This window comes from Nicotiana sylvestris, chromosome 5, assembly GCF_000393655.2.
Source record: "Nicotiana sylvestris chromosome 5, ASM39365v2, whole genome shotgun sequence".
NCBI lineage: Eukaryota > Viridiplantae > Streptophyta > Magnoliopsida > Solanales > Solanaceae > Nicotiana > Nicotiana sylvestris.
This window is the reverse complement of record NC_091061.1, coordinates 107,210,189-107,219,199: the sequence shown is the minus strand read 5'-3', so window position 1 is coordinate 107,219,199 and position 9,011 is coordinate 107,210,189. Positions and strand designations below refer to the sequence as shown.

General features: G+C 36.0%; 1 long non-coding RNA gene across 2 annotated transcripts; it reads left to right on the top strand.

The window, feature by feature from the left end:
* The first annotated feature begins 1,530 nt into the window (after nucleotides 1-1,530).
* LOC104229165 (uncharacterized) lies at nucleotides 1,531-7,589 on the top strand. Of its 2 annotated transcripts, XR_711544.2 has the most exons (6): nucleotides 1,531-1,630; nucleotides 2,952-3,419; nucleotides 3,540-3,641; nucleotides 6,257-6,643; nucleotides 6,797-6,875; nucleotides 7,215-7,589. It is a non-coding gene; the product is annotated as an uncharacterized lncRNA (long non-coding RNA). The 2 variants fall into 2 exon arrangements; XR_011407413.1 differs by having other exon boundaries at nucleotides 6,797-7,589.
* The last annotated feature ends 1,422 nt before the right edge of the window (nucleotides 7,590-9,011 follow it).

Sequence of the window (9,011 nt, the reverse complement as noted above, 5' to 3'; positions counted from 1 at the left end):
TTGTGCTAATTTGGAGTATTTCTATTTATAGGAATCATCCAGATGTAATTTAGGATGAAGGTGCGTGAATTGGAGCGAAAATGAGAAGAAAAGGCAAAAGTGCACATTTGAGCGCCACATGCAGCATGGGACGCTACCTGTGGCGCACAAAATAGAATGCTCAACAAACCCAGCACCGGGGCTAGCACCTCACGCTGCCCTGGGTGTTGGTGATGCGAAATTGTCCTATTTCGGCCGAGACTCGGTTATTTCGACCCCAAGACACCCCAATTCGTATAAAAACCAGCCTAAACCTAGTTTGGGAAGGACGACGCGACTTTGAGAGAGGAACAAAAGTACGAAACACTCGGGAGCATGGATTTGATCAATTCTTCCATTCTTCTTCTAGTCGTCATTGATTTTACGTTTGAAAATATTATTTTTGATGATTGTATGAACATGAGTGACTAAGAAACTTATTATTTTGGAGTCATGGGTGCTACATGAATGTTGACGTTTGAAGTTTAAATTGACGCGTTTGATTTTATCATATTGGGTTGTTTATTTAATTCTTTTCTTAATTATTTTGCTGCGTAGCTAACAGTGAAGTACTATCTACGAATCTAGAGTTGAATTCGAAAGTGAGAATTCTAGATTGCATATAGAATTAAATAGAGCAAGTTCTTGAACCGGGGCATCAGGGAACATATTCACAATTAAGATAGAAAAATATACCTAATTGACTTGCTTGGTTGAAATACAGGAAGTGTAAATACATTCTTGTTAGTCTTAATTCCATAGACATATATGTATTAAGTTAGCTTGAATAGGCGAGTAAGAACCCGACGGATTCTTATGAGTAATATCAATCTTGTCAATCAACAATCCAGATAAATCAATTAGTCAGTTTAAGCCAAGAACGCAACAAGATTGTTAGCTAGCCTATGACCTTGGAATATCCTATCCTAGTGATTTTTATCCGAAATTGCCTAAGTGTTATAGTCGATCTCTAGTTATGTCATTGCTTCATAGTTTCTTTGGTAGTCAATTAATCACTTACATTTTTTTTTGAAAAATCTCTTGAATCGATCAGTTATTTAAGTTTGATTCAGTCAAAAGTTAATCATAAGTCTCCATGGGAACGATACTTTACTCACTACTTTATTACTTGACGACTACGTATACTTGCGTGAGTGTGGTTGGTCCCAACATTAAGCGAAGTCAATAACATAAAGTAATTAACAATCTATCTATAGCTTAAGTTTTACCATAATTAGCATGTTTCCACTTGAAATTTACATAATTTAGAAAGAATGATGAAATTCTGGAAGTTATGATTGCCATAAGCAACCTTGCATGCTTAAGAAATGAAAAATATTGACAGTTCTATTGCGGAGGTTAAGTTAGTATTAAATCTAACAAATTGAAGCAATATTTCTAATCTCCGCAATTTATACATTTGTGAAAGTTAATATCTCACGATCCGAAAAAGAAAAGGCGGCAGTTTTCCCTCCCTTTTTTTTTTCTTTATCTTTTACATTTGAAAAAAAAAAACAAAAAACATTTGGGGCTAAGATTTTCTTTCTTACAGAAACAAAAGAAAGAAAGCAATTTATTTCCTGGAAATCACAGCTCACGGCGATTACAAAAGGTACAGTTTCATCATGTCACTGAAGATCCCCTTCTATTTCAGTATTTCTTTTTCCTAAATTATCTATTACTCTTTAAATCTGCTTCGTGAATTGCAATGCTTCTGTTGTAAGCCAACCTATTTATGTTTCTCCGCCTTTAATTCTTTGATTTCTTAGTGTAGTATAAGCAGCACCATAGTTACCTTGTTAGTAGCAGAACTTCCGATTTAAAAATCAAATTGAAACTTATGATTGTTCTTCGGAATGTTTCGCTTTCTGTTTCCATCCTTCTGAATGTTCCATAGACAACTCTTATGATGTTCAGTGTTTGATGCTGCATGTGTGATTCTTTAATTCATGCAAGCATTCCTTCCTTCTCCTTAGAATCATACTAATCTCTGGTAATACATTGTAACCCTTGATATTGCATGTGTAAGTGCAACAAACTGAGAGAAAAGGGCTATTGGAGTCAGATGTGGGGTTTTAGAGAAGAAGAACAAACATGGTGAGACAAACAAATTGGGTTTAAGCAAAACGTTTGCAATTAAAAAAAGTATATATGCACCTTAGTAATTACCAAAAGTAGTGCAGACCTTACAATTTCATTACCTCCCTCTCTTTTCTCAAGGCTGCTCTATCAACCCCTTTTCTTTGTTTTTGACCCTTCTGATTCCTCCATCATCCAAATTACTAACTGAAATGAATAATACTGGGTACAACCTTTCAGATTTCAACATGTTGAACCATGAAACTGTTGCTTATATGCTGCCTACAGTACATGATAATAATTATAATATCGTTGCACAACGAATATCTCTATTTGGCACTATTGAGATAGAGATCCTCCACCGAAAAGGCTAAAGTGCTCTTTTGTTTTCCTCGCTGCTCAACTAGCAATCTTGTTAATCATTACAACATCATGTTGAGCTGCTCGTTTTACAATCACCTACTCTTCCGTGTAAATATATTGTGTGCGATTTCTGCAACGTAATCCTGCAAAGAAAGAGTTTATTTGACTACTATGGCAAAAAACAAGTGAAGCAACGCTTTATATCTGTTTTTCAACAGTGTGAGTTTAGTGTATAACCGTTGATGTTGCATGTGTGAGTCTTCTTACTAACTTGAAGCTACTTCATATAATTGGTCTTTCTTTCTGCTATGGGGAAGCAATGCTTTGTATATGTTCAGCATGTGAAAATTGTTAAATATGAAAAATGAAAATGTCTTTCCATTTCTAACCAAAACTTCAAAGAGACAAATGTACATTTCTCTCACTTGCCTTCACATTGTATTAGCTTATGAAGTTTTTAAACATGTCTCTAATCCTTATAACATTGACAGGTTACTGCATTCTCCCTCCTCATCAAAATCTTGTAGCTGATGTTGGAATATTGGATACTCGTTCTCTGAAGAGTCTTCGTTGGTGCACACTAATTTGATTTTGGTTTATTAGCTCTGCTTTTGAAAAAAGATACTGTTTAATACTTTCCAATGGATAAATCTTGGATGGGAATGCCAAGGAACACAGCGAAATATTTGCTTGGTTTGAATCAGATTCTAGATTTTGCGTTTAAGAATGGGAACGTACGAGATAGAATAAAATGTCCATGTCCGAAATGTGGTTTTGCGAAGTGGCAAACTAGAGATACAGTGTTCGATCATTTGGTTTGCAAGCCATTCCCTAAAAATTATGTCACTTGGGTTATGCATGGTGAAATGAATGTTTTGCATCCTTCTAGAGATGCTGAAATTCAGAAGAAACGGACAAATCCACACACCGGTGGCTCCGAACCTAACTTTAGATGAAAGGTTCAAATGGTGGAAGCTATTAATTATTTTAGTTTTACTTTGATAACTAAACTTACTCATTTTGTAACTATTTCTTGTAGCTTAATTATTTTATTCATGAGTCATTCTTTCCATTTATAGCCTGTTGAGACTGGAGAAAAGCCTAGGTGTGGACAGCTTTACCCTGCTACTCATAAGAATCAAGATGAATCATATGTTAATGAGGAGACAAGAGGCATATGTGTAAGTTGTTATTTGTCAATGGTGCAACATGTTTTCCTTCTAAGGTTGTATTCTTGTTTAATCTTTCTTTTGAAAGCATGCAACCTGTTTTAGTTTCATTAAAGAGAACACATGTGTTATCCTTGAACGAATATATGCTTAACAATGCCAATGTTCTCTTTGAACAACATTTTGTCGATAGTATCTCAGCTGTGCAAATAATAGTTGCAGCTAAGAACAAGTGATTTCAACCAATAAAGCACTTTAATCTAAATTGCAATATCTTGAGAATCCCCTGTTACATTTCCACTCAATATTTTCTTCTTTTGATGTAGAAGATATCCCAGTTGCCTGCATCCTTGATGTTTCTGGCCCTTCTTCTGTAGTCTAATGCAGAGGTGGTTTTTGTATGAAAATGCTCTGTAGTACGGTAATAGGATGTGCAGTAAGCCCATAACTATCAACTATCATCAAAATATATACCTGTTGTATTAATTGGAGTGTATTTGCTACTTAAATCAGCTTCGCAAAGTTCTGAAGCCAATTGTAGCCTACTGATACATCAGTTTTTATTGACAAAATACTTTTAGTTTATATGTTTTGTGCTTGGAAAAGTATGCACTGGTAAATCCAATTGCTATCTTGTGATGAATGAGATATCCTACATTGTCATGGAAGTGTTATGAGTAATTCGGTTGTTGGCAGGGACTTGTTACTATGTCGCTATTTGGTAATTTGTTTAATAATTAGATTTGGAAGTGTCAGGATATCCTACAGTACTCTCTGGCATTAGTGATGATACTGAATCTGTTATTTTGTTTTCTTCGCTTGCTTTCCCAGATGAGTTCCCCTAGGAGGGCTTAAGTGAAAGAGAATTGTACCGTAGCCTTCCAATTATGATGCAAAGTCTGCAGTGCCTTTCTTCATTATAACATTTGTTTTATTTATATTTACTTCTGTTTGTGAATAACAGAACTACATCCGAACTGTATATAACACTTGGTATAGATTAGTGGCACATTGCAGTTGGCAAAGATGCAATTTAACTATTGTGCTTTCTCTTCCTTGTGCTTTGATTTTCCAAGAAACATCATCTGACAAATGCCAGAATAAACCGCCACAAAAACAGTTTTCTTTACTCACTACCTTAACCTCTTCAGTTGTGAAATTATTACCAGGCAACCAGTACCATTAAACCAGTTACTATATGAATTCAGCACATTGCATTTACTACTTCATACCTTTCTCTGCTTTTTTATTTTATTCCATAAATTGTAGGCTATGTTATAGGCGGTCATAGAATCAGTAAAAATTATTAGTACCAAGCTTTGGTGTTTCTTGAAAAAAGTTTTTACATGTATTACTTTGTTGTTTTGGTAGCAATTTTTGTCTCTGAAATTTCACTTGGCCTCTTTATCTTCCATGCTTGTCTCCCTTCACTTTTGGTAACTCCGTGTTGAGTTGTCTCACATCACAGTGGGATTTGAGGTACTTGGTCTTCTTACATGGTCTCGGGCAATCCTCACCTCATAAGCTAACTTTTGGGGTTGAGTTAGGCCTAAGGTCCATTTATCACTCTGAAAAGCTGGTGGTCACACTATCTAATGGCATTAACTCCATATCAAACTGTAAAGTCCATCTAACAAAAATGGGCAAAGCTTTCAAACATGTTTTTGTCGTTTTCTCCTGGGGCTATTGCAAAGCAAAATACAAATTTTTTTCAAACCCTTATGCGCTGTTTCCTAACTGGAAAAACAGTTGTGCTAAATGTGTTTCCCTATTCTTTATCTATAAGCATTTCTTAAACCCCCTTTCCAATCCTCCCTTATAGGAAAAGTTATTTAAGGAAAAAAGAAAGGCAACAAGAAAAGTTATTTCTGTTGGTTCTAACTCTTAAAACAAGCAGAAGATATCTATTGACAATGGATTCTGCCCTTTGGTTCTATCGTAGCTATAAATTTTGTGTTCCAGAGTGGATTTTGTCAAAGTCTAGTTGATTTACTCGCGAAATAGATAAAACTTGAAACCACTCCTTAGCCTGAAGGCAGTAGTAAATGAATCTCAATATTTTACTCTTGCCTGGGGAAAATATATATAAGCAGGTAGAAACTCCCAATCTCTGAGTCTCCCACTTCTACCAAGGTCTCAGTTAAACATTGAGGAAACCACTTCTAAATGAGGATACCACGATAGAATTGAACATTGATTAGCTTAAGCATATACGCGTAGAAGAGGTTTGTTTTCCTTCAAAGTTTCTGTGGAGAACAAATGTAAAAGTATTTTATATTAGAAAAATTAATGCGATAAGATATATTATCCAGCTGCTTCTCAGACTTCTAGTAAAGCCAAAATCCGAAGCTAAAGGAAATGAAAACATGTTTGAAAGCTTTGCCCATTTGTGTTACATGGAATTACGGTCTACCTTGATGCTGATGCCATAAGATAGGCTTGTGGTTGTCCATTTAGATCATGCCCCATTTCATGATTGTCCTAGGCAGTAGGTATCTTCCTGTTTGTTAGTTCATGTTCCACCATTGTTCTTTTGTGTTTCAGCATTATGTGATAGACCTATATTTTCTTAGTAGTTGCAGCTTTCTTTGCTCAAATTTATGATGGGATGTGAATGTTTTATGCAGAAAAAAGTTGAGCTAGCTTTGAGACAAAGTACCACGGATGAGCATGAAGTGTCTTCAAATGATTATGTTGGTAAAGTGCTAGGAAATGAGCACCCTGGAACGGTGAGATGCCTGGGATTTGGAGCTGCTCCAAGCAGTAGTTGTAGACAGAAAAGACTTTGTCTTGGTGGTGTTAACTTTTCATCCAATAATGATGGTTCATATTTTCATGAATGCCAAGAGAAGTACAATCAATGCCAGGAGGCGTACAATCAATGCCAAGAGAGGTACAATCAATGCAAAGAGAAGTACAATCAATTGATGAATGCTTTGAAAGCATACATGATAATGAAGGAAGGGAAAATACCTGAACAATTTGCAGGGATTTTTGATTCTCCTCCTATAACGGTAACACTCGAGTTCTTTAATGTTTGGGTTAGTGGTGTTGTTGGTTTAGTTTTGTTCTTCATTTGTAAAAGAACTAAACAAACAAGCTTACACTTTTATTTGTTACTTAGTATTCAAAAGATTTTTATACCCTTCATTTTTCCGCTTTTGCAGCCAAATGATGCACCTACTGCTCCATCCATGGACGCAAGATCATCTGGTGGCAGTAATTCCAGTGGTAGCAGCCATTGAGGTTCATTACATTTTGAATTGGATGAATTAGGTGTGAATGAATGAATGAAGTGGGAATTGTGTTTAATTTAGTTTGATGACTATTAACGAAAATACCTTATGTGAATGAATGATTAACAGTGCGGATAATCCCATGGTAGCCCAAACGTAGGAAAATCATCCATTCAACGTTGTCTTCTTTTAGTTGTTGCTGAATTGGTGCCATTAGCATTAGTAGGATTAAAAAAGTATCATCAGGTTGTTGATGCTTAGAGAAGTAAGTCCATTGTGTTCTAGTGGAGATTTGTTTCAGTTTCTATCAGTTTGTCCTGATTTAGTATTTTGTGTTTTGTGGTCACAGGTTAACTGCTCTCAATTTCTGCAGATTAGTTACGGTCAGGCTAAAAACAGTGTAAAGCTGAGAATATAAAGCAGTAAAAAATGCCCATCTTGTAACTTGAAGCTGGGCAGAATAGTTGTCTCATGACTTAGAAGGGACTCTGTTGCTTGATAATGGAATCCTAACCGCGAACATTGGAAAGGGATCAAGTTTGGCTTCTTCGTTAATCCATTTCAGATGCCGAACATATTGGAGCTCTTTGCATTTTGGATCTTAACGTGTTTTCTATTTGTGATTTATGCTCAATCCTATTCTTTTTCTTTTGCACCCTGTTAAAACCATAGAAAGGTCCCACTCTTTTTCTTTTGTGGAAATAAAAGAAATCTATTTACCAAAGTGCTATTTACAACTCAAAGAGAAAACAAAAAACTGGCTAGTACCTGGGCGACATGCCCAACTCTAGCTAGCAAGCAACTCAGACCAACAGTTAGCACAATAGCTCTATGGATAGAAATTCAATTGTGTTAACCTCGCTAATTTAGGCTTAGAATTGCCTCTATGAAACAGTTCTTGAATAAGCTGTCTGATGATAACCCCTGCGTCCCTCTGTATACGTATTTTGAAAGCACCTATGATTCCTCACCTCCCACATGTGGTATATGCATCTTGCTAGACCCATCCTATACCCTGTAATTGTAGCACTTCTCCCTCTAGCATTTACAATTGCCCAATTCTCCTCTTGCCATTGACTTACCTTACTGTGTATGCCTTGCCAACTGAGAAGTTTGTTCCATACAATTGCAGTGACACATTCAAAGAACATATATGCTTTCATCCTCTGTATTACACAAGAGGCATCTTTGATCAACCACCACACCCCACTTTGCTAGTTTGTCCCTAATAAGTAATCTGCTAGTGCTAAAAGATGTCCAATACTGATGATAGGCAATTATTATATTGCATTCTTCCTGTTGATTTACTGGTATCAATTAATAGCTTCGTGTTGATTAGATTTACTTTAGTTTTATGAGACCAAAAAAATAAACATAATTCAATTTGATTTCTCCTTTCTTGGATAAATTACCTTAGTTGGGATCACACAGCCATGTCGGAAACAAGTGGATTAGAATTTTTATCATTTCTTTGCCAAGTAAGTTTAAATTTTCGAACACAGAATACAAACTGCCGTTAATAAGAAACGTTGAGTTTTTTTTACTAACTAGTAAATGAGAAAGGGTACAAAAGCATCATAGATGCTCTCCTTCTATGAAGGGTACAATTTAGTCCCTAATTGAAAACAATAACAGGAAAGGACAATAACTAAACTAAAGATAGCCAATGGCTTATGACATTTTTTTTGAGATTTCCAGTACTCAAATTGTGGCTGGCACAGATAGATCCAATTAGCAGAGCTTGGTGCAGAAACACCTCCGTCTCCAGCCAATGCAGTCTCCGCCGGAGAAGCCTTCATTGCGGCAAACGAGAGCACAGTTGTGGTCATGGACGCATGTACCGTGGTAGCCGTGGCTTTGTGAGATGCACACTCTTCCCTCCACCCGTGAGATTGCCATTTCTGCAAATTTATAAAATTACGAGTTTAACTTTTTCACACAACCAGTACAATATAAATGTTACACCATCAAGGTTACTTTTTACTCCAACTACAAATAACTTTTGATATCAAGAATGGATTAGTAACTTAGAAGAAGGTAACTATCCTATTATAACATGGATAAAACCAAGTCAATGGTGTAAAAGTTTTTCACATTATAAATGCATATAAGTTTAAATCTGATAAAATGAGACAGTGAGCATTAG